This window comes from Pelodiscus sinensis, chromosome 2, assembly GCF_049634645.1.
Source record: "Pelodiscus sinensis isolate JC-2024 chromosome 2, ASM4963464v1, whole genome shotgun sequence".
Classification (NCBI taxonomy): domain Eukaryota; kingdom Metazoa; phylum Chordata; order Testudines; family Trionychidae; genus Pelodiscus; species Pelodiscus sinensis.
This window is the reverse complement of record NC_134712.1, coordinates 50,051,986-50,076,538: the sequence shown is the minus strand read 5'-3', so window position 1 is coordinate 50,076,538 and position 24,553 is coordinate 50,051,986. Positions and strand designations below refer to the sequence as shown.

The 24,553-nt window shown below is 41.5% G+C and overlaps 2 long non-coding RNA genes across 2 annotated transcripts in view; one reads left to right on the top strand and one right to left on the bottom strand.

Moving 5' to 3' along the window:
* Positions 1–14,259: 14,259 nt before the first annotated feature.
* Positions 14,260–24,553, bottom strand: part of LOC142827019 (uncharacterized) — a 29,151-nt gene continuing 18,857 nt past the window's right edge. The window contains exon 2 of the long non-coding RNA XR_012901359.1: positions 14,260–14,586. This is a non-coding gene — a long non-coding RNA (uncharacterized LOC142827019). The remainder of the gene's footprint in view (positions 14,587–24,553) is intronic.
* Positions 23,811–24,553, top strand: part of LOC142827020 (uncharacterized) — a 78,161-nt gene continuing 77,418 nt past the window's right edge. Inside the window, exon 1 of the long non-coding RNA XR_012901360.1 lies at positions 23,811–23,872. This is a non-coding gene — a long non-coding RNA (uncharacterized LOC142827020). The remainder of the gene's footprint in view (positions 23,873–24,553) is intronic.

The window sequence follows — 24,553 nt, the reverse complement described above, 5'->3', positions numbered from 1 at the left end:
CTCAGGCACCCGAGCTGCTAGCTTCACCCAAGGCTCGGCCCAGGGATGGGGGATGGCAATGTAGGCAGCAGTAGTTGGGAGGTATGAGTGTAGCCATTTAGGATGTGCAACAAGAACTTTTAAAGCAGCAGCTGGAACATCTCTGCTAGAGCCTGCATCGAGGACTGGGAGATTCGGTGCATGTAACGTACTAATCTTTAACAACCTTACTCTCACGCTTTTCTTTCTTGTAGTAATAAACCTTTAGATATAGATTCTAAAGGATTGGCCCAGCGTGATTTGTGGGTAAGATCCAGAGAGTAAATTGACCAGGGATCTGTGGCTGGTTTCTTGGAACCGGACAGGACTTGTTCGGGGTAGGTGGGATTGGGTGCTAGGACCCCCCACCTGTGTATGAGGCCCGGGGCCATCTGGGGCATGGATATTGCTGGAGTGTCGGAGGGGTTTTGCTCGTGAGGCTTCAGGCAGGCAGCTGAAGCACTCTGAGACTGGTTTGTGGCCTGTTTGGAGAGGTCACCAGTCTGGGGGTTGTAAGGAGCCCCGGATTTGAGCAATTCGCCCTGAGCAGACGCCCTCAGCTGTGCCCAGACACGGCCTGGTCCGTCACATTGCTTTACACAGTGTAATGTGCCTCACTGTACCTTACCTGCCATCCTTTCTGACTTGCAGAAAGGAACAGCCTAGCACTGATGGTAAAGATGCATTAAATAGGTGATTGATTATACATGACTGCAAAATTTACTGATCCCAACATGTTGTAAAAAGAAGCTGCTTTGCCATAGTTTTGGGATACATCTTGCCAAGATTCTAGAGCATTGATCTGCACCAACAGAGCTCCACTTCAGGTTGGCCGCCGGAAGAATCTGGACTGGTAACTATAACATCTATTAGGGTGTGGGTGTGGGTGTGCATATGTCTGTGTAAGCATATGCTAGCTGCTTTACTACTGCATTCTTAATAAACGCAGCATATTGCCTTTTCACCAGGAAGATCCCATGTGCTTCTTATGAGCATAACATATGATGAATGAGGCAGGGGACTGCAGAAAGAAAGGACGGTCTTATGCTTAAGGCAGTTGACTGTTGCACTAGGAAATGGGCTTCCATCCTTGCCTCTGCCACAGAGCTTCTATGTGGGGATGGGCAATTCTCTTAAACTAAGCTTTTCACAGGTGGTTACCAAATTGTGTGTTCTCCTTTTCTTGGCTCCTGACTTTAGACCCTGAGGTCTGATTTGCAAATGTTGGAAAAAAAAACCTTTTGGAACATCCTATCTTCCTCATAGAACGAGGTTTACAAGAATGCTGATTTGCAGAAACAATGAGTGGTCCATGCTGCAGCTGAAGTCAATGGGAGCAGTGCTTTGAACATATGCTTTATAACTCAAAGCATGCTGAAAGATGAGGTTAAACAAGGCACTCAAGTGAGTGGATAGTTTTCATCTTAGTTGCTTTGTGCCTCAGTTTCCCCATCTTTAGGGGGTAATGCTTCTCTAGGTATTATGAAAATAAATTAATTAACATTTGTCAAACGGTGGTGGCAACAACAAGAATTGGTGTCAAATGTCCATAAGTTCCCTTGAATAATAACTCACACCACCAGCTCAAACTCCCACCGAGATAATGTGGAGAAACTAAATACAGGCATGGCAACCTTAATAGGCAATACATCTCAGGCTGTGTCTACCCATCAAAGAAAAATTGGAAAAAGATACGCAAATTGCGAAGCGCAATTTGCATATCTTTTCCCGCTTTTCTTCCAAAACAAGCTATTCCAACATTTGGCCTGTCTATGCGGAGCCAAATTTTTGGAAAAAACCCTCTTTCGGAACATCCCATCTTCCTCATAGAATGAGGTTTACAGGAATGCTGAAAAAATGTATCTGCTTTTCCAAAAAAATTTTCGGAAAAGCAGAAGTGTTCCGTGTTACATTTGAGTTGATATGTAACCTAGACGTACCCTCAGTGTGCAAGCACTGGATGACTCATGGATGACTATATTAGAGAGAAAAGAGACACAGAATCAGCTTGGAAAATAATAATAATAAATCAACAATATCTGGAATATATATTCATTAAATAACATACCTTGCCCCCCAGGGTGTCATGTGAGCATCCATGCTTATTTGAGACCCTGATACACAATTGGGCATTATTATTTTGAATTGTATATAAAACCTGCAGTTTCTCAAAATATAATTTAAAAATATTAACTGTTATTATGTGTCAGCTTATTTTTTTGAAAAAAGGACTCAGGTTTCCTACTGCTGATAGCCAAAACTGAATAGTCTGTCAGCACCTCAGATGGACGCAAACATAAATATAGGTATAAATATGCACTGTGTCCATAAAGTTTAATGGAAAATATATTGTCCCACAAAAGCCTTGTATTGGTCTCAGTATGATCAGAAATCGTATTAAGTAACACAGGAGAGAACTGAAGCAAGTTAGTCACACATTGTTTTGTAGTGTTATCCCATTCCTCTACTTCCTTCTCAAACATAAACTTCATGTTTTATTTCTCTCCAGCTATTGTGCTTTGCCTTGTTAATGCATCTTGGTTTTCCTTGAGATTATGGCAATTTGAGATCCAATAGCACTTTTTGCAAGACTATCCATGTCTGTTTCCTGTCTAAATCCAAATATGGGTAATTACACAGTCCCCATGTAAAGTCCCCTGCCCTTCAATGTGTCTGTTAAGTAGCTGTCACATTGAGAGAGCCAATTCAGTCATGTATACATACTGTAAATATCCCTCCCCGGATCAGTGGGACCAGCAATAATGGAGTCTAGACTCTGAAAAGGGGGCAAGGGAGAGAGTAGAACCATTGGCAAGGAAGTACTGGAGCTCTGCCCCTTTTGCATACCTGAAGAGGTAAAAAAATGTGCCTGAGTGGGAGGGAAAGGGGTCTCTCTCCTTCCATGGTCCCAACAGGGAAAATAAATTAACTGATTTGCCTTGGCACTCCTCCATCCTTCTCCTGGAGGCTTCAGTGTTTTTGCCTCAGTTTATAGCTGCCTTTCCCTCCTTTCCAGTAGTTGAGGTAGTGAGCTGCATGATGCTGTGGGTCTGTAGCTGGGATCAGGAAGGAATTCTTCCCACCGAACCAAATTGGCGGAGATGATGGATTTTAACTAATTTGGCAGCTTTGGCACAATTAAATTAAAGGCAATAAGAACAGGAACTCTAACTGCACGAACATTTTAGTCCTTGCAGCTACCACTGAATGAAGATAAAAACCAGAAGAACCAGTTCCCAGAGGTAATGGAGTTGACAGACAACCTCCAAGGGCTCTTGGGCAAGGTAAGGGGGAGGGTCCAGCTCTGTGCTCCCAGAAGTGGAAAGAGAGAGAGCGCGAGTACAGTAGAAATGGTTACAAATGAAAGTAAAAGTATGTGAAGTCTGAGGCCTTTTTATGCATCCATATTAGGCGAGTAGCGGCCATAAGCCAAGCAGCAAAACCTCACATCCCCACATTCCATCTTAATTACATTAAGACAAGATAATGTTGGGTTGTCAAGAAGAAGATCCTGTCCTAACAGTACCCATCATCACCAGATAAAGAAATAGATCTTAAGATGCTTAAAAAGAAATATCTTATCTGGTAGCATTCTGCCTGTCAACACTTGTGTTTGTGAAATTCCTACTTCTTTATTGTTTTCTATTTATTGTTCCTACTTCTTTGTTGTATATCGCTATGGTTTCTGCTTGGCTCTTTGATTTCTTCTGTCTGTTGCATAAGTGTTTGCAAGTTTTAAGTCAATTTCACAAGAGATACAACTGATTAAAGAATTATTTTGCAATATGTTCAGATTAAAAAATATTTTGTGCAACTTCGGTAAAATGATTTGTTACGGTATAGCTAAGCAGGACTTAAGTTTCATAAACTGGGATCCAAGGAGACCATCTGGGAAAAAAGAAAGGAAAGGGAAAAGAAGAATAAGAAAAAAGGTGAAAGAAAGATCTGGAAGCAGAAGGAGAATAAGAAAAAACCTGGGGGAAGGAGAAGGAAAAGAACTACTTACAAGACATAGCCTAAGAGCAGAGATGCTAGAATTCTTTAAATGTCTGATGTGCAGCAACTAGAACCCAGATGAGACTGACCTTGCCTGGCCACTAGGCAATGTCACCTGGAAATTATCAGGATTGGTGAACAATCCACCGTATGCTTTGAGTATGTATTTTGCTTGGTGATTGTTAATAAACAGAGGTTAATGACATTACGATGCAAGGCTATTTCACTGGTAAAAAATTCCTGCAACCCCATAGAAAAGTAAGCCCAGAAACCTGGGAACTGGGTAAGATTGAGTTCTTAAATTAATCAGATTATGCATTGATCCTGGGAAGTGGTTAAAGGAGGGTGCCCTGGGGTGTGCAGGTAACAAGTCGGCTTCTAAGCCTAAAACTTTATTGTTCAAAGAAGTTTCTCACACCAGGCAATCCTCTAACATGGATGGCTGGTCTTTAGCCAGGATCCTACACATGCATTTCAAAGTCCTTGATTTCTTTGACTCCTCGGATGAAGGAGGCCAAAATTTCTCTCTCGCTCTCTCTCTGCTTATATGCTCAAAGGTTTATCTTTGTTTTCCAAGTCAGGAAGCTCTCCTGAAGGGGGTCAGCTTGCCACCAGGGAGCTGATGCCATGGTTATTTTTGCAATCTCCTTCTGGTCAAGATAGCCTCTTAAATAGGTCTCCCACTTGCTGGTTCGATGGCTTTGTTTTCCTTTTACGTAAATATATTTTCAATATTTCGGGTTGCTCAATTTATATTGAAGACACAATCAAGCAGGCTGGACCACATTCCTTGGTGTTGGCAGAACAAATTTTTCCAAACTCACTTTAAGGACATACTTCCAGCATATTTGTATAGCTTTTCATATCACTTGTCCACACACTGTGCAATAATAATAATCAGTGTCGCCGGTTCATATGAATATATCTTGTGATAATGTTTAGTTGCAGATGATGACAATGGTGAGTTGAGGTACACTCAGCTGGTCCGGCCAGCTGAGAGTTACTGCTAGATTATGGAGAACCCCTTGATCGCAGGCCCTGACATGCTCTAAAGGTTATATGGTCAAACTGTTGCCCATGAACAATTTATGATTCCCCCTCCCCTTTGATTATTTATACATGTAATATTTTAAAGACTTTGTTCTTTATTTTCAACTATTTGTTGAATATTTTTGAGCTATGGACATTTTAGAACCTGTTCAGAATCAATTATTTGATATTCAGAATTTACAATTTTAGCTCTGTGAAGAGTTTCACTTTTTATTGGTTTTGTTCTAGGCTGGATGACCTACCTTTTATAAACAGCTTTTCCTTCTAGCTGAAATAAGGTCTTAAAAGGTAACAATGTCTCCTGTAACTTCTTGTAGTGGATATCTTAGAGAATTACATGGTAGCATTTTCTCAGCCATGAATTAATAGCATTTATTGTGAAGGACAGACTATCAGGCATTTATTAACCTTGGGGTGTTCAGAGGACATCATATATGTTGAGAATATTTTGGATAAACAAGCTACTTTCAAATCACTGTGTTCCACCATCCTGACTGTTTTGTGCGCAGCTTGACCTTCTGCTCACAAACAGGGAGGAACTAATAGGGGAAGCAGAGGTGGGTGACAACCTGGGAAGCAGTGATCATGAGATGGTAGATTTCAGGATCCTGACCAAAGGAAGAAAAGAGAGTAGTAAAATACACACCTTGGACTTCAAAAAAGCAGATTTTGACTCCCTCAGAGACCTGATGGGCGGAATCCCCTGAGATGCTAACATGAAGGGGAAAGGAGTCCAGGACAGCTGGCAGTATTTTAAATAAGCCTTATTGAAGGCACAGAAAGCAACCATCCTGACGCGTAGCAAGAGAGGAAAACATAGTAGAAGACCGAATTGACTTACAGGGGAAATCCTTGGTGAACTTAAGCACAAAAAGGAAGCTTACAAAAAGTGGAAACTTAGACAAATGACCAGGGAGGGATATAAATGTATAGCTCGAGAATGCCGGGCGGTTATCAGGAAGGCGAAAGTGCAAATGGAATTGCGACTGGCTAAGGATGTGAAGGATAACAAGAAAAGTTTCTACAGGCATGTTAACAAGAAGAAGGTAATCAGAGAGGGTGTGCAGCCCCTGCTGGATGAAGAAGGTAACCTCGTGACAGATGATGTGGGGAAAGCTGAAGTACTCAATGCTTTCTTTGCCTCTGTATTCAAGGACAAGGTGAGCTCCCGGACTAATGCACTAAGTGACACAAGTTGGGATGAAGATGGACAGCCCTTGGTGGGTAAAGAACAGGTTAGGAACTATTTAGAAAAGCTAGACGTACACAAATCCATGGGTCCACACTTAATGCAGCTGAGGGTACTGAGGGAGTTGGCAAATGTCATTGAGGAGCCTTTGGCCATTATCTTTGAAAAGTCGTGGAAGTCAGGAGAAATCCTGGATGATTGGAAAAAGGCAAATGTTGTGCCCATCTTCAAAAAAGGGAAGAAGGACGATCCAGGGAACTATAGGCCGGTCAGTCTTACCTCGGTTCCTGGAAAAATCTTGGAAGGGATCCTTAAGGAATCCATTTTGAGGCACTTGGAAGACAGGAAAGTGATTAGGAATAGTCAGCATGGATTCACAAAGGGCAAGTCGTGCCTGACCAATCTGATTAGCTTCTATGATGAGGTAACTGACTCTGTGGACATGGGAAAGTCAATGGATGTGATATACCTTGACTTTAACAAGGCTTTTGATACAGTCTCCCACAATATTCTTGCCAGCAAGTTAAGGGAATATGGATTGGATAAATGGATAAGATGGATAGAAAGATGGCTAGAAGGCCAGGCCTAATGGGTAGTGATCAACTGCTCGATGTCAGGATGGCGGTCGGTTTCTAGCCGAGTGCCCCAAGGTTCGGTTCTAGGACCGGTTTTGTTCAATCTCTCTATTAATGACCTGGATGAGGGGATGGATTGCACCCTCAGCAAGTTTGCGGATGATACTAAGCTAGGGGGAGAGGTAGATACACTTGAGGGCAGAGATAGGGTCCAGAGTGCCTTAGACAAATTGGAGGATTGGGCCACAAGAAATCTGATGAGGTTCAACAAGGACAAGTGCAGAGTCCTGCACTTGGGATGGAAGAATCCCAAGCATAGTTACAAGATGGGGACCAACCAGTTAAGTAGTAGTACTGCAGAAAAGGACCTGGGGGTTACAGTGGATGAGAAGCTGGATGAGAGTCAACAGTGTGCCCTTGTAGCCAAGAAGGCTAATTGCATATTAGGTTGCATAGGAGTATTGCCAGCAGATCAAGAGATGTCATTATTCCCCTTTATTCAACTCTGGTGAGGCCACATCTGGAGTATTGTGTCCAGTTCTGGGCCCCCCACTACAAAAAGGATGTGGACGCATTGGAGAGGGTCCAGCGGAGGGCAACCAAAATGATTAGGGGGCTGGAGCATATGACTTATGAGGAGAGGCTGAGGGAGTTGGGTCTGTTTAGTCTGCAGAAGCGAATAGTGAGGGAGGATTTGATAGCAGCCTTCAACTTCCTGAAGGAAGGTTCCAAAGAGGATGGAGAAAGGCTGTTCTCAGTAGTGACAGATGGCAGAACAAGGAGCAATGGTCTCAAGTAGTGGTGGGAGAGGTCCAGGTTGGATATTAGGAAAAACTATTTCACTAGGAGGGTGGTGAAGCACTGGAATGGGTTACCTAGGGAAGTAGTGGAGTCTCCATCCCTAGAGGTGTTTAAGTCTCAGTTTGACAAAGGCCTGGCCAGGTTGATTTAGTTGGGATTGGTCCTGCCTAGAGCAGGGGGCTGGACTTGATTACATTCTGAGGTCTCTTCCAGCTATATGGTTCTATGAAAATCATCAACAAAATGGTACTAAACTCCATATACTTGTATAGATTTTTATGCATACAAATGCAGATTTTGTTCACTTATATCTAGCCCTTCTGGTCTCACTCAGGCAAGCTTCCAGATTGCTTCAGGGAAGAGTTTCTCAAGTAATGCTCAAAAGGTAAGGTGTGTGCTTCTACAAATTAGGGTTTTATCATTAAAAGGTTTTGAGACACTTGGAAGTATTCTGAAGTTAGCAGCTGAAGACTAGTAGCCATTTGGCTCAGGACCAGGGCAGAAATGAAAAGAAATAGAGGGAATTTTCATTCTCCTGGAAAGCCTTGAAACGATCATAATTTTATAGCCTAGAATTACTTTTCACATCACTAACTTAATTTGGGAGCAAATTCTCAAGACCAATGCAGCAGTCTTAAATCTGCATGCAGTAATTTGCTGTTGGTCTATAAAATGGACTGTAGTGTAGTTTTATTCTCACTTATAGACATAGTCATGACAATATGGAGGATAGAACATGCCTGAGAAAGTGCCACTGGAAATAAGATTTTTGGCACCATTCACTGCTGTCAATTTACAAATCAGGCTAACCTTAAAAGGTTGCAAGTGATGTGAGTATGAAACAGTCCACATATCTGAAAAGAAAAACTCCCAACACCAGCACAGATGCCTTTTCAGAAATTGATCCAGCAACTGGCAGACTGGAAAATTACAGAGGACCTTTGCAAGGACTACCTATGTACCTCATATCCCATGATGTTGGGCAGACTTCCTTACATCTATCACCATTTGTAACCATTCTGTATACTAAGAAAGATAAATAGCACTTGACAATGATTGATCAATAGGTTGATGGCCAGTTTTAGCTGTACTAGGCTTCTTCTTGTGCATTATATTCTCTCATATCTTCAGATAGTTAATCACAAATCAATGGCAGTAACCAATGAGTGAAAAAAAATGAAACCATCTCCCAGATGTCAAAATATGCATCTTCCTGTATCAGGGACTTCACAGCCTCTCAGATATTCCTGTCACTACTAGGAGTTCTAGGCATGTACTACAGCCTTCAAATTAAATGACAAAAGAGTGTTTTCTGTAGAAAGAGAGAATGTATACACTACACCTGAGAAGAATGACTGACTGCCATTGTGACATGAATGATACCCGCAGAACCAAAAGAAGAGCTGAAATGAATCGCTACTGCCAATCATCTGAATAGAATGAGAAATTATGGGAAAATTGTAAAATGTGTTCTTACATTTACAAGTTCAAATGGTTGTCAGAGTCTCTAACAATTATATGATCAGTAGGAATAATATGTAATTCCATGCTGGCTTCATAGAAATCTGAAACTCTTCTGTTATTAATTTTCAAAAAGCTAAAGAAATAGCAGCTATTATTTCAATCACAAAATAATGGCTCATTCAGGTGTTAAATACCATCTTCTCAGTTGCATCTTCCTTCTCCAGTCATTTTGATTAATAAGAACACAATAATATAATAGTCTGTAAATATATAAAACACCAGAAAAAAAAAATCACACAACTTCTCCTTAAAAGGTAGCTAATGAGGGTTATTGTGGTTTAATGCAGTTTATTATTATGAAAAGCTGTAATGAATAAACCCTAGACAGCAATAGCCAGAGATATTCTGATCTTCCACTAGTAAAAGTCAAAAGTATAATAAATCGCTTAGGTCAGATCCCATTTTGAGCCCAAAAAAGACACTAGCTGTAGTTCTAATGAGGGCCTTAGAAAATATGTGGCAAGGTGCATTTAGAATGAGAACAAATGATGTTTTCAGATGTAAAAATGATGGTGAGATAATGCCTGGAGAACAAAGAACAACTTCTCTGATCATATTTCTGATTAAATGGAGATTATTCAGATGGATAGGGGAAAAAAGGAGCTTTACATCTGGACCTTCATATATGGCTAATTATATTATGTTCTGATGTTGCAAATTGGATGCTTGCACAATATTATTTTTGCAGGACACTGATAGATGGTGTTGGTTTTTGTGTCAGCAAATACTAGTAGCCCTTTAAAAATAATTCCTATCAATATGATGCAAAAAAATGACTGCCCTTTTTTGTCTGGCCTACTTTCTAGAAACCAGAGATTAAAATATGCATGGTCTCTATTAGAACAAGATGAAAATGGCCAGTATTCAGTCATTCCTTAAATGTATTTAATTGCTTGCTCATGGTGAATGGCTTTTAAGTAAAGGCATTACATAGCATTTGTGGTATTCTCTTCCAGTTCATTGGCATCAGCATGTACATGTTCAGCTTTAATCATTCATCCTGTACCCTGCATAAGAAAACAAAAGTGAAATTGAAATAGTCTATTAAAGACCCTTGCTGTTCCTGATCATTCTTTGCTAAGTGCATATAATAAACTAATGACATGGAAAGCACGTTCTGCTGGATTTTGATTTTTTTATTCTCTCTTTTTAATATCACAGCAGGTGTTTTGTCTTCAGACTGACAATGAGATAAATGATTAACATTTGATTCTGCTGTGAGTTACCAAGGGATATTCACTTGCTGTTACAATAGAACGTGAAAATATATTTATTGATCTTATTGAAGGGGCTAGGTGGAATTTTGCTGAACCCTCAGTTAACTTTATTCAGTGCAGAAGAATTTAGACTTCACTATGAATTAGGTTACTTAAAAATAAACACATCAAGTAAAAAGCGAGTCTTTTTGTTGTTTGTTCTGGCTTGTATTTTTAGTTTCCTGTTATGACTCAAAACTGAGTTTTATATTTCTTACAAAATATTAAAAGGAAGTTGTTTTTGATGGGATCAATCTGTTCTACTTTTCTGCTATGACTCTTAGCTCTATGCTTTTTTAAGACTCTCCCTCTTTCTGAAGATTGCTAAAGAGCAGGGGTTAAATGCTTTGGAAATAAAAATGAGAACATTATGTGTGCATACAATGGTGCTAAAAACAATTTTTAAAATATATTTTAACATCTACCAACTGATTCCTATATAGAGAATTAAAACGTTTGGTCACTAGAGAAGAATGATTTATGTTATGGCAACTATCCTGCATGTTTGCCATACTACTAAGCAGCTCAGCTCTCTGTATACCAAATCTCAATTAATGCTGGCTAGTGACCGGGTTCATTAATATCTTTGGTCCATTAATCCATCCAAAAGAATACAACAACCATGGCAGCTATGGACTGAAATTGACATGATTGCTGTCAGTTGCATACTTGCACTCCTTTGACTAGCATTTGTGAAACTGACCAGACTCTTGCTGTCAATAATCTGGTCTGGGAGTCTTCAGAAATTCAGCAAATTCTAATGAAAAATATTTGAAAGGAATTTTCAGACCAATTCAGTCAATGCAAAACATCTTCATGATGCACTATTACTTGACTCTGCCTTTTTTGATAGGGAATAGGAAAAGGATGGGAAGAAGCTAAAGGATGTTTTTGTTTAATATGTTTGTAAGCAGGGTCTGAAGGAATTCTTCCTTGACAGCCAGCTTGAAGGGGATGTGTTTATATAAATACAGTTTTCCCCTGTTTTGCTTAGCTATTCAATGGATGGAACAGTGTTTAGCTCATTGCTCGTGATCAACAAGGCTGGTGTTGGGTGAGAAATCATATTTGTACTGAATGCAGGGGTACTGAAATACTGTTAATGTTGTAATTATTGCAAGAATACAGGGAAGCAGGGCTGTTCTATTTCAAAGGAAGAGAGTCACACTCAGCAGAAAGGATCTCATTAAGCAGGGGATTGACCATCAGCATAAAAAGGTGGGGACAGGTATTCTGGTCAGGAACTGCACTCTCTTGGGAGGGATCTCTATGGGAGTACATATGGGGAGGGCATGCAGCCTCCCTAACCAAAATATCTGTCCCCACCCTAGATGGGCTTGTCCTGTTCCTTCATGCTCTTCAAAGACTAGAGCTAAATAGGCTTTAATTGCAGCTCTGCCAGAACTGAAGGCAGTTGTGGTAGAACTGTATTTCTGCTCTGCTTGCTAAGAGCTAAAATCATTGGCACCTGAAATTGAGATGGGGCAGCATTTCTGTCCAGCCTGCAGAAGAGCAGAACATTACTAAAAGACTCATGTGCAGAGGTCACAGCAGAGAGGTGAATGGCTGTGGATAGTGACTAACAGCCAGTACGATTGTGGAGAGAGGTGTGAGGAGTAGTCACCAGGGCAGATAGCCTATGTCTATACTGCACTCCAAACTTAAAATCAGATGCGCAATTTGCGCTACACAAATTGCGTGCTTATTTCGCAATAGGCTATTTTGAAATTTGGTGTTATTTCAAGATATTCCTTAATTCTTGTGGAATGAGGATTACTGGGATGTCAAAATAGCATGACCATTATTTTGAAAAATATTTCAAAATAATGGGTGGCTTGTGAGGACCTCTGGTATCCCAAAATAACTTGATGTGTAGACACACCCCTAGTGAGTAGCCAGAGGAGCAAATAAGGTGTTTTTTACCTTCCTTCCTGGGTCTGCATTGATCAAGGACAGCAACTGTGAGTGGGGTGCAGAGAAAGGTTGGGCACAAGAAAGGGATTTTGTTGTTGTTGCTGAACTTAAGACCCTGCGGGGAAAGAATACTGCCCAATCTATTGGGGGGGAGGAGGGGAGGGAGTATCTTTTACTCATGGTTTAGGTTTTGAACCCTGTTTGTGATGTTCTCAAAATAACTCTGAGTTACTGCCCTCCTTTTGTTAAAAGTTTATTTTCTACACTCAGGGTATATCTAGACTACATTGGTTTTTTTGAAAAAAAACCCTGCCCTTTAAAAAAAAAAAAAAAAAAAAAACTTGGCCTGTGTCCACTGCTATCACATTCTTTTGAAATTAAATCGAAAGAAGGCAGGTTTTTTGACATTGGTAAACCTCAAATTACAAGGAAGAATGCCTTTTTTGAAAGAGCTCTTTCAGAAAAAGGTGCACGTGGATGCAAAACAGGGACATTTTTTGAAAGAAGAGGCAGCTGAAAAAAGCACAGGTGCCCTGGTGGCCATTCTATGAATAGCAAACAGGGCTTTCTTTCAGGAGAGTGTTGATGCAGCCTGGACGCTCTCTTTCAAAAAAGCAGATCGCTTTTTCAATACGGGGTTGAGGTGTGGATGCTCTCTTTCAAAAGAAGCTTGCAGTCTAGACATAGCCTAGGACTCCATGCTTGCGAGTGAGGAAACATTGCCTCTTAGAGGCACCCAGAGGTAGTGAATGAATTTCCCAGGTTACTGGATGGAGGCTCGAGCCAGTTCTGTGTTGCATCAATGAAAGGGAAACCCTCTATATTGAACCCAGCCCTGTTAGCTGCTGGCTCCACCTGGAAGAAGGTGTCACAGGTTGGGCTCCCTCTCAGGCTTACAGCCCAGTCATCATTGGGGTTGTCCACCCGTGCACCTTCCCCCCACCCATGTTTCCTTTACTAGTCCAACTAGAACGTAGAGTTTGTGGCTCGATGGGGAGTCCACAGAGTCTTGGATTTGCACAATCCTGCATGAGGAAGGAGAGGGACTCGGGCCCACCCCCGCTCCGGGTCCCGACCCAGGACCCTAAAGGCAGCAATGCACTAGCGCTGCCTGGTTGATGGGGATTCCCCTGTAACTCACCAACCCTCCAGGGGTTACAGGTGGAGGCGGCACTGCCACCTCCGGCCCCCAACCTGGGCCGCTTCCTCCTCCTCGCCAGTCTAGTTCTTCCCCCAGCACGCGACATTGTCCCCCACGCCAACAGTGGTTATCCTGACTGCGCTGGGTTCGTTGGGTTCTGGCTGGGGCAACTCTCCCTGCTCCGCACCTGCCCAGCTGCCTTCTTCCCTTCCCGGGCGTCTTTTGAAAGGCCTGCCTACCAAAGCCCCTCTCCTCGCCCTGGGGCACAGGCTGATGACATCAGCAGCGGGGAACCTGTCACCGGTGATGTCTGAGCCTCAGGCCACCCTCGTGCAGGTGGAGCACATGAGCCGGAGGGCTGTCCATGCTCTGCCGCGTCTCCGGCTCCCGGTGCCTTCTGCGGCCGCGGCTGGTCCCACGGCATCCCCACCAGTGCCTCCCTTGCCCTCGGCATGCTGGTGAGTGCGGGGTGCCGTGTGCTCCATGTCGGCGGAGACCGGCGCCCCATCACAGAAGGGTTACATGTAAGTAAGTATGAAATATTTCTGAGTAATGAGACCTATAAAGCAGATTACCATTTTCTTGATGACAGGAATTATTACTGTTGGAGGAATTCCTGAGAGTGAAACTGTGAGGTTGTTCTGGCAAGGGCTAATGGAAGTACTATGTTGACTTGCCCCATGAAAACATTTGGGCTAGATTCTGCACCTGTTACCCCTCACAACCTAGCAGAAATGCACAAATGCCTTATTTTTCAAAAATATATCACTGGTCCCCATAGTAAATCAAAAAGTGTATGTTAATCATTTTATTTTTTTATACTTTGACGGTGATACTATAATATTAAGTTATTGTATTCCCATATTTGTTCACTGGCCCTTTTTGATCTCTGGTGCTCTGAGCTCAAGTCATATGTGAGGGTTCAAACTTGGAAAAATTGTACAACGCTGTTCTATATTATGCAAGCCAAAGGGAAAATGCAATCTGTAAAGTATGAAACAGTTGCCTTTAGGCAGAGAAAGGGCAAAGCCCTGCTTTGTCCATGCAGGTATTGCTAGTCACTTGCCAATGGAAACTGTTATTTCTCGCTCCCAGAAGCCTTCAATAAAAGACAGCAAAGACCTGAGACAAAGGAAAAATGATTACAGATGGAGCAGCCACATTCATAAAAGCAAAATGAGCTTGATTTCTGTCTGTAAGTCCTATTGATGTTTTCAATTCATAGAAGTGAAACCCAGTTTTAAGAATGAGAAAGCTGATTTTAGTTGACTTCTCTCATGTTGGATAATCAAAGTTGGAAAGGAAAAAATATAACTGGCTGTGTACAAATTTTATCATAAATGTGTTAAACATGGTAAATAAACGTAGTAAAATATTAAAAAATTGAGGTCTCCAAAAAGGGAGACAGACAGGATATTGGGCTAGATGGACCTTTGGTCTGACCCAGTACGGCCGTTCTTATCAAGGATTATCATTTGGCAGCTTACTTCCATCGCTCCTTAGAAAATTTCATATGTATTTAAATCTTACTGGTTAGAAATTCTAGATGTAGCCTGTTCTATTGGGTATGATTCCATTGAGTCAGTTCTATTAAAAATGACAAAATGGTGGGACATGATTTTTAAAAGAGCATTTTAGAATTGTATACTGAGATAATGAGATGACTCATTGTAAGGATTGCTGACAATGGGATATGGAATCTTGCATATTAATGGGTTCTGTATTCCAAATTTGATGCCCACATTTAGGAATCAAAATCTGTTCTTTTTGCACTTAAATACCTGTTTTAGCAACCCAAGTGCTGATTTAGGAGAATTCAATAAAAATGATCTTTTGCAGAGCTCTTCCCATATAGTTCTCACGTCTTCATGATTTGCTTTCCACATAAAATAGAAATAGGACACTCTTCCAAATCTGGTGGATTTCTGCAAGATGTCAGTTATATAAGTCCTGTGTTTCTGTGTTAGCTCTGCCTCTCACAACCTCCCTCCTTTATTCATTTCAGGCTAGCTTCACTGGAGTCACACAGCAGTCAAGGGGATTCACTTAAATGATGCCACACCAGATTAGTAGTGGGTGGAAGGAAATCTGCCTGAGCTCTTCTGCATGAACTCTGGAGAGTCAGAGGGAGATGATATGTTGCTACCCAAAACCACCCAGTTTTTTCTCCTATTCCCCATCCCCACAATGTGCATGCTGGACCCACAAAGCAAGTTCTGTTAGGTGTCTGGCAGGGGAGAAATGGTCCCACTATAATAGCTGCCAGACAGGGGATTCTCCTTGTGCCCAGCTGAGGGAGCTGATCTTGGGCATTGGGAATCCCTGTCACAGCTCTAGCTGAAGTAAACACCATCTACATTTCAGTTTGAAAAATAAACAAGAAAAAAATGTCCAAAGAAAACATAACAGGTTTCTTTCTCTTATGGCAAAAAATAAATAAAAATAAAACCCACTCAAATGCCATGCAACCCTATTAGAAGTGTTGAGAAATAAATTGCTAATGGAAGGGTGTACTGCAGAGTCATCAATTTCTTCTTCATCATCATTCTTTAAAATCTCAAATCTGGCTACATTAAACATAGTCCTACTCTATCGCATGCCTCTCTCAGAACCACAGATGTTAAATTTTTTAGTTTGATTGCCCTGGGTCATAAACTCTTAGAACAAATCAATGCAAATAAACCTCCATTTCCAGAAAATGATGACCTGCAAGATCACTAGTGGAACATCATCACATTCTCTGCATTTTTTCAGATGTTGATTCTTATCCAGATAATTCTGTTTTATTTTACTGTAAAAATGAAAAATGCCCCAGTCACCTGAGGAATGAGTAATTTAAATGGACATACAATTCTCAACTTCTGAGTCAAGTATCTTAATTAAAAAGAAAAAAATTCTTTTTTTGCAAAAAAAGATTTCAAAGCATGAAGTAAATAATATAACTGTCAGACACATATATGAACATAATTTGTTGGGGGGAACTCAACATGGTTTCTGTAAAGGGAAATCATGTCTTACTAATCTACTAGAGTTTCTTGAGGATGTCAACAAGCATGTGGACAAGGAGGATCCAGTGGATATTGTATACTTAGATTTCCAGAAAGCCTTTGACAAAGTCCTTCACCAAAAGCTCTTAAGTAAAGTAGGCTGTGGGATAAAAGGGAAGACCCTCTCATGCACTGATAACTGGCTAACATATAGGAAACAAAAGGTAGGAATAAGTGTTCAGTTTTCAGAATGAAGAAAGGTTACTAGTGGCGCCCCACAGGGGTCCATAGTGGGACCAATCCTATTCAACATATTCATAAATGATTTGGAGAAAGGGGTAATCACCGAGGTGGAAAAAATTGCAGATAATAGTAAACTGCTCAAGATAGTTAAGACCGAAGAGCTTCAAAAGGATTTCACAAAACTAAGTGTTTAACCAACAAAATGGCAAATACATTTTAATGCTGATAAAGGTAAAGGAATGCATATTGGAAAACAATCCTAACTCTATGTACAAAATGCTGGGGAGTAAATTAGCTATTAGTTCTCAAAACTGAGATATTGGAGTCATTGTTCTGCAGCCCGAAGGATCAGATGCAAAGTATCTTGAGCAATTGGCACACACAAAATTGTTAGGTTCAAACCTATGCTAAGTCCAGCTGTTACCACCATCACATTCTCAGTACAAATTATTCTGATTATTAATTGTTGTTAGGGCCATTTAGTGATGGTAAATGATACAGGTAATACACCTGTTAACATAAGGGCTACATCTACACTGGCCGCTTGCTTTTCCGGAAAAGCAATGATGATCTATTGTAAAATTGTCAGTGTTTTTCCGGAAAAACTATGCGGCTCCCGTTCGGGCAAAAGTCCTTTTCCGGAAAAACTGTTCCGGAAAAGGGCCAGTGTAGACAGCACAGTAGTCTTTTCCGCAAAAAAGCCCCGATCATCATTTTCACGATCGGGGTTTTTTTGCGGAAAAGACTACTGTGCTGTCTACACTGGCCCTTTTCCGGAACAGTTTTTCCGGAAAAGGACTTTTGCCCGAACGGGAGCCGCATAGTTTTTCTGGAAAAACACTGACAATTTTACAATAGATCATCATTGCTTTTCCGGAAAAGCAAGCAGCCAGTGTAGACAGCTGGCAAGTTATTCCGGAAAAGCGGCTGCTTTTCCGGAATAAGTGGCCCAGTGTAGACATAGCCATGTAGTGTAGCATATGGCTCTGAAGGAATGCAGACCTAAAAAACCTAGGGTCAAGTTTTCCCAGACTTACTTCAGTGAGCTTGCACCAGGTGTAAGTCCCTGGAGGATTAATGAGGAATAAATGTTATTGCACTTTCCTACAGATTCCTCCTTGAGCATGCAAGCTAGTGGAACCAAAGCAGTGGAATTGCTAAGGTTCTGCTACATATGGTCTATGAAGAATCTGTGTAGAGGGATTGTACACATCCTGCAAGTTACAGAGTACTGCTCTGTGGTGGATCACAGCAATCAAGTGAGAAATTGGAGATATAGGAGAGGCCATTTCAAATGACCTGCTGACTATAGAGGGCTAATGGCTCAAACTCTGGATTGAATGTATATAACAAAACATTTACACCTACAATACTTAAGGGGCTCAGCAGCCATGGAATTCTGGTCTACTCATATGCCAGGTTATTTATCCATATAAACTGTCTTGAGTCAGGCTTTGCCAGAAGAACAGAATTAGACATAAATCTAGGCTATGATGTGGAAACATTATAATGCCACACTTCTATCCCATAAGTAATTTTGTATATCTTTAGGCATTCAGTGAGACTCCCAGGGTATGTCTACATTGCAGTTAAAAACCTGTGACTGGCACATGCCATCTGACTTGGACTTGTGGGGCTCAGGGTAGGGGGACTCATATTGCAGCATGGATGTTTGGACTCAAGCTGAAGCCTGGCTACTAGGACCCTGAGATTTGGGAGGGTGCCAAAGCTTGGCTGCAGCCTGATCCCAAACCCCCACACCTCTATTAAACAGCACGTTAGCTAGAAATCCCACAAGCCTGAGTCAGCTGCCATGGGCCAGCCCTCAGTGTCTAAATGTGGCAGAGAGATACCCATAGTGGAATACTCTTGAAGAGATTTTAGAATTCACCTATTCCCATTAGGGGAATTAAAAGCCAAATGTATAGATTTTACCAAAATGTCCCATGCTGACTTTTTCAGTACTAGCCTTGTTTTATTTTCAGTTTTTTCTAGGACAAATTTTGATTCTTACTCTCCTGGGTTTTAGGTAGAACCAGAAAACTGAGTTGTTTTCCAGTAGATCATTCAGACCTTGTTAGATTTGAACTCCTAAGCACTTAAATTGTAGAAACAAAGAGATAAAATGTAACTTGCCAAATGTTCAAATTATCCCTGTGTTTTGGTCTCATCTGTATACAGGGTTGACAGCTGCATCTATTTTTGGACAGTACAGAGAATTTTGGAAAACATTTCTTTTAAGGTGGAGCGCACAGAGTAAAACACCATCTACACAGAGCAAAACAACATTACAGATCCTTACAGAATATAGCTGTCAGTATAATCAATGAGGATTAATGCAGATAAAATTGGAGGTCGGGTAGTCCGTTCTCATGAACTATGTATGCTTCTGACATAAACATTAGGAGAGTCTATAATATTTGTTAGATATCATGGGTTGCATCTTATCCTCAAACAAGCATTTACCAAGATTGCCTAGTACCAACTAGGAGGTGCCACCCATCCCTTGATAATACCAAATTGAAACCTCCAAGACTTCTAGGAGTTGTGTTTTGCTAAGTTAGTCAGCTTCCTCTCAAGAATGGATAAATGAAATAGGTTCCAGAGGCTATACTGATGTTACAAAGATACTGATGAATGAGCAGACTTCTAACACAAAGGCTCTTCCTGAGAAGCTGTCAAGCACTGAGGAATAGTACCAGAACTCCCTTACTGTGCCCTCCACACCTCATTGAGCCCAAATTGTTCAATTACTCCTTGCAGCTTTTTGGAAGCATGGGAGAAGTTTTTATGTTTAGCAGTGGATCCATCATGCTGTTTGTCAGTCGAACGAGAATCTCTTTCACATCCCTGAAAACATTTTTACCAGGTAGGGGTATAAAGCCTTCAATACCTTTCCAAAGAAATGGCCTTCTTTTGCATTAGGGTCATAGCTGTTGTCAGTGTCTGTTGGCGGGCTTTCTGTCAGCACAACTTAATAACTATGTGTGTGTCAGAGATTACCCTCTGCCTTTGAAAGATTGTACAGAAACCCCAACACGTAGCTCAGAGAAAGAGCAGCTCTGCTGCAGGATCCAAGTGGAGGCAAAGGTGATCTTATACCACTATTTCTCTCCAACTCTCCCTGTAGGCAGCTGGGGAATTAGCTTGATCATAATATACATTACACGAGAGATCTCCAACCTTTTTAGCCACAAGATCACTTTCAATTTAAGTGCAAAACTGAAACCTCAAACCCAAATAACCTTGTCCCACTTCCTTCCCGCCCCTTCTTTGAGGCCCTGCCCCTCCTCTACCTCTTCTCTGAGGCCTCACCCTGCTCACTCCATCCCTCTTCCTCCCCCCATCCTCACTCACTTGCACTAGGCTGGGGTAGGGACTTGGGGTGCAGACTCTGGTCTTGGGCCAAGGGGGTTGGAGGGTGGAAGGGGCTTGGGACTTAGTCCAGGGTGGGAGATTGGGGACCAGGACAGGTTTCAGGGTGCAAGCTCTGAGAAGGAGTTCGGGTACAGGGGGACTCACATCTGGGGCAGGTGGTTGGGTGCAGGAGGAAGTTCAGAGCTGGGACAGGGGTTCAGGATCAGGCTCTGGCTGGGCACCATTTAACTGAGATGGCTTCCAGGTGGTGGAGCAGCGGGGTTAAGGCAGGCTTCCTTCTGTCCTGGCCCTGCTCTGATCCTGAAAGCAGCTGGCATGTACAGCAGTGGCTCCATGGCACTATGTGCTGCCCCTCATCTACAGCTTCTACTGGCTGCAGTTCTCCATTACTGATCAATGGGAGCTACAGGAGCGGTGTCTGCAGGCAAGGACAGCATGTGGAGACTGCCCGCTCTGTCTCTCTCAGGGACTGCAGGGACATGCCAGCCACTTCCAGGAGCAGCAGTTACCACAGGGATAATTACTCCAGCCACAATAAGTTAGACATTTTAGAACTCACTACTCAAAGAGTTCTGTTTAAGCATAAAATTATGAAATGCACAGAACAGTCAAAAACCAAACATAACACACTCTGAAAGCAATGAAAGAAGTAACACTCACCCCCACATGGGTCGAGAGGTGAAAGTGAAGGACAGTTGGTGTTTTGAGTAGGACAGACACACACACAGTGTGTGAGAGTAACAGATTTGCATTGCCAAGCTTCCCCATCCCCTGAGGGTACAGAAGTGGGGGGACACCCTGACATCAGCACCCCCTCTTCTCCCTCCCACACCCTGCACAGCAAGCAGAAGACTCCCTGGGGGCAGCCCCAAGGCAGAGGGGAGGAGCAGCATGACAGTGGGTGGAGGGGCAACTGAAGTGCCAGCACTTGACAGCTTCCCAGCCAAACCAGTCAGGATCACCTGTCAGAGGCTTCAAGATCTACCAGGTTGGTGAACCCTGCATTACACCAACCACATGGTTGATCCAATCTGCATCAGCTTTCAACAGGTCTCAAAGGCAGGTATGATGGCCAGAGTATAGCACTGCCCCATGCTAATGAAAGATAGCATAGAGATGGCTGGAGCCACAGAGTCTCCGTGAGCAGTGAAACCCTCTACTGCCCATTTAAGGCAACTTTGTGCCACTCTGGCAGTACAAAGGAACCATAAATGAGCATTAGAGTGGCCTAGAAACAGATCCAAGATTTACGGGACTTCCCTGAGTAGTTTATAGGCTGTATATTCCAGATCAGAGATTTGCAGTTCTCATCCCCAGCAATTATAGGCATGAAATTCCACCAACATGGGTATGAAGGATAGCAGCTCTGTGACTTACATTCATTTTGATTCAAACATCCTCTATTCAAAGACTTGGGTTTGCAGAAAAAAATTAACGTGTATAGATTCCATCAGTGTAAACACTCACTACATATTTTGAAGTAATGTAATGCCCAGAATGTATTCTGTGCTGTACCTAAGACATGTCATTTTTTTCCATGCTTTTCTGTAATAGAGAATTGGAGACCTCCCAGAATGCATGATTGCCATGTGTGATGATCCCCTGAGCAGAATTCTGATGCTTCAGTTGATCTAAGGCCCATACTAGAAAAAGGATGCATCTTTTCTAAACTTGTCTGACTATTATTACACCTAGTCAGGGTGCACAAGAGATATGGAAGCCTCTCATTGGTTTGTAACTCCCATAATTTGTCAGATCCTTTCCCAAGGGTGAGACTTCAAAAAAGGAAACCATATCAATAATTATTATAGTTAGGGTGACCAGACATCCCAATATTATTAAACCCATCCCTATATTAATCTTTGTCTTAAATAGGCATCTACTACCCACTCACCATTTTCCTCCCTCCTGTCCTTATTTTTAATATTTGCTATTTGGTCACTCTAATTATCATCCAAGCTTAGGTCACCCTGATTATCATTCAAGTTTAAACTTTACTTTCTTCTCATCTTGCAAGATATTACTTTGGTTCAACCCTAATGGCGTGTCTACACTGCAGGGCTTAACTCAAAATAAGCTATGAAATTGTGCTACGTCAATTGCGTAACTTATTTTGACGTTCCCTATTTCAAAATAGAGCGCTCTTCCGCCAACTTCCATTATTCCTCATACAATGAGGGTTACAGGAGTCGGAGTAAGAAGTCCTCTGGCTTGACAGTATTTTGACACTATTTTGAAGCAACTGCCTGCTGTGTAGACACAGACTAAGTTATTTCAGAATAGTGCTAGTTATTTCTAAATAGTGTTGCAGTGTAGATGCACTCTACAGGTATGTCTACACTAGCTCATTAGTTCGAGATAGGTAGGCAAATGAGGGCAACCAGAGTTGCAAATGAAGCCCAGGATTTAAATATCCTGGGCTTCATTTGCATCTTCCCAGGCACTGCCATTTTTAAATCCCCCTTCGTCTGAACTCCGTGCCCGCAGCTACATGCGGCACGGAGTAGGTAGTTCAAATTAGGATCTCTAATTCGAACTATCAGTACACCTCGTTCCAAAAATGGCGGCACCCGGGAAGATGCAAATGAAATCTGGGATATTTAAATCCCGGGCTTCATTTGCAACTCCGGTTGCCCTCATTTGCCTACCTAGCTCAAACTAACCAGCTAGTGTAGACATACCCTAAGACTGTTGTGTCTAAAGCAAACCAGAAACCCCAAATGGTCTAAGAACTAATTTAGGTGACTCTGAACAAAATGAAAACCTACATATGAAGTCAGTGATTTCTCTTAGAAAATGGAAAGGCCCTGGAGCATATTAAAGACAAACTTGCCATACCAATGGCCCATCTAACCCAATATCCTTGCTTCCAACAGTGGCCAATGTCAGATACATCAAAGGGAATGAACAGATCAGGGCAATCATCATGTGATCCACCCTCATCGTCCAATACTATAATCTGGCTGTTGGAGGCTTAGAGTTATCTAAAGCATGGAGTTGCATCCCTGACTACCTTGGCTAATAGCTTTTGCTGCACCTGTTATCTTTGGCATGAGCCTGCAACATGCAATACAATGATTTTGAAGTTAAACCCTCTGAATTAAAATGAGAAAGTTCAATCAGATTATACAACCATAAAAGATTGGCCAAAAGTAGAAGTGTTACAATTGTATCTGGCACCAATAATTGTGCAGACGTGAATATTGTTAATTTAGCCCCTTATCTAAAAAATGTAATATGGCCACAGCCTCTGATTGTTCTACATTAAATCTAGTTTAGATTCATGACTTGATGTTAGGAAGTCATACAATGGTTTCCTAATGGAGAAAATCATCTATTAAAAACAAAATTTCATTAGCCTTCCCCCATGCCCACAACATTCATTTATCTCATCCATGGATTTATTTGATAAACATGAAACACTTGGTCAGTGCAAATGTTTGTTCTTGGTTAGCACTATGGACATACAAAGAAAATAATGCTGCCTTGATTTTGTGGGTCAGGTCAGGGAATCAATGGTCCCTGTGGATGCAGGACCCCCAGGCGCACAAGTCCGTTGCTAAGGAACCATATTGATCCTTTTCAGCTTCTTCACAGACACCCTCATCTGCGTCTCTGTGATTGAACACCATCATTCGCAGCAGTGGGGGTAGTTAGAAGCTTTGCCTGTGCTTTAATATTTATGAAGTAAATGTTTTAACCACTGAAACTCAAATGTCTAATGCTGTTTTCTTTTCCAGCAGTCGTCTACATTTGGGAATATCTCTATCACCCTACTAGGTCCAGTCACTTCTTATGAGGTAGACTATTTTCCTAGGCTAATGTAATGGTAGGAGGCTTAATTAAAAAAAAAAAAAAGTATATTTTTTGTTCATTTACACATAGGGCTCGCTCTAATTCTTGTGTTATTTCAACAATTATACTTAACATATACATCATTGCAACAATTTTAAGTGATAAATAATCTGAAATATCTAAGACTAGGTTGAAAGATAGATGGGAATAGTTGACACTATTATTAATAAATAATAATAAATGAATATGCATAAAATATTAGTGGGGGAATATCCTTCTCTGCTCTCATATATTCCTAGACCCTGAGCCAGCCTATGTCAAGGGGACTACTGACAGTGCATAAAGTTTAGCATATAAAAAGGTCTTTGCAGGGATCTTGGATTGTAAATTCTTGGTAGGGACTGTGTTTTAAGTATGTATAATCCCAGTTTTGACTGGGGCCATTGGGCACTACCACAGAATAAATAATAAGGCAGCTGGTTAGAAAAGCCTGTCATCTACATTATTTGACAGTAATTCAAGGGCTGATGGATTTCCTGATTTGTCATTTTCCCTTTACATTTTAAACAGATCCAAATACAAAAATCTATGCAATAAGGTTATTTGGAATGCTTGGGGAAATATTAAATCTATATAAAATGCAAGAGTTTACAAACTAATACCGAGCTGACAAAATACCTGAGATC